The sequence below is a fragment of the Schistosoma mansoni genome, assembly GCF_000237925.1.
Source record: "Schistosoma mansoni, WGS project CABG00000000 data, supercontig 0163, strain Puerto Rico, whole genome shotgun sequence".
Lineage (NCBI taxonomy): Eukaryota > Metazoa > Platyhelminthes > Trematoda > Strigeidida > Schistosomatidae > Schistosoma > Schistosoma mansoni.
The window spans coordinates 363102-364793 of NW_017386052.1; the positions used below are offsets into that span (position 1 = coordinate 363102).

The 1692-nt window shown below is 30.7% G+C and overlaps 1 non-coding gene across 1 annotated transcript; it reads left to right on the top strand.

Annotated features, from left to right (window-relative positions):
• The first annotated feature begins 270 nt into the window (after positions 1-270).
• On the top strand, positions 271-337 carry Smp_tRNA_00339_Pseudo_TTG.1.1. Its single transcript has one exon. It is a non-coding gene (tRNA).
• Positions 338-1692: the final 1355 nt, after the last annotated feature.

The following is a 1692-nucleotide window of genomic DNA, read 5'->3' on the forward strand; positions in this document are numbered from 1 at the left end:
TCATCATCTCAAGATAGATAGATAGATAAATAAATAAATAGATAGATGTAGATAGATAGATAGATAGATATTTACCATGTAACATTTGAATTTAGCACATGATTTATAATAGTAAATCATTGGATTTCAATTCAGATCCATTTGTTGTTGTTTTAATTTGTTTTATATTTTAAATAGTCAATATAAATAAACAATTTTATTAGTATTCACTTGGTATTGTTTGTTTGAATCTTCACATTGATTTTTGGGACTGTAAGTGGTTATTGGGACTCGGTAGCTGAGTGGATAACACGATGGCGTTTGAAGCAAAAGGTACTGGGTTCGAGTCCCAGAGTGAACATCAACAGCTGACGAGTTCCAAATAAGACGAAACGCATGTCAAACTGGATTCTACTGCTAGCCACTATCCATCTTTGCTAAAATTTATTAGTAGTTACATTTCATGATAGAGAAATACCATTGATAACTTATAGTAATATAACTTCCTTTTTTATAAAATTAAAATTATTCTAAACAGAGATGGATAATGGAATCTAGGACATGGGTTTCGTCCCATTTGAGGCTCGTCATCTGGATGTACCCGCATCTCAGGATAACTTAATTCAAAGAAAAAAATTCATTGAGTCTTTTTTCTAAACACTGAAATCACATTCACTTGTTATTGTTTCCTTGTATCTTCTGATTATTATTTTGAACTGCAATAGATCAGTCTCTTATTGGCATATGTACATACTATGCAAACGATACTGGGTTCGAGTCCCAAGATGAACATCAACTCAAAGATGCAGGTACATCTAGCTGACGACTCTCAAATAGGACAAAGTGAAGCGCCTCCTTAGATTCCACTGCTAACCACTATACATCTTTGTTGAAATCACATTTTCCTCAAATCTGATTCATTTCAATGATACAGTTTATTGTTTTTCTTAAATAAATTTTATTGACTATTTTGATTATTTTTGTCTCCGTTTTTTTTCATTTTTTTTGAAGTACGTTCGTTAATTAACGTTTTTCTTTTTTTCTCTTTTTTTCTTTTCTTTTCTCATTTTTTTTTTTGAAAAAAAATTAATTACACGCCTATGCATACGCTTATATGTGCTCACTAACTCATATCACCATGCAAACAAATGCCCTTGTATGCTTGTATACAGACACACACACACACACACGTATTCAAGGTTGAATGGTATTTGTTTGTTTAAAACAATTGAACATTTTTAAAATAGAATTTGTTTAAATATAAAAATAGGACATTGATTAGAAAAAAAAGGGACAATTTAGAGTCCTTCCTTTTTTTTTAAAAAAAATTTTTCACTGTCTACTCATAATCTATTTAAACAACGATTGTAGACAAAAAAGAAAAAAATATATATATTTGTGTAATTGACAATTGGATTTAGAATTTAGATAGGAAAAAAAACGAATAAATTTATTGATTGATAGATAGATTGATAAATAGATGTAGAATGAGGTAGAGTGACTGGCTTCATGAAGTATTTCATGGAGTTCTAGTGAGATGTAGTGATCAGTGGAGTTCAACTAGGTCTGTTATGAGATAATAACTCATTAAAAACAATAGTAAATGTGTCATTCAATTTCGTGGAGTGATTGAAGTTAAACATTAACACCGTTGAATACCGGTCGACTCAGTGGTGTAGTGGTTAAGAGTTAGCGCGCGAGACTAATAGTTCC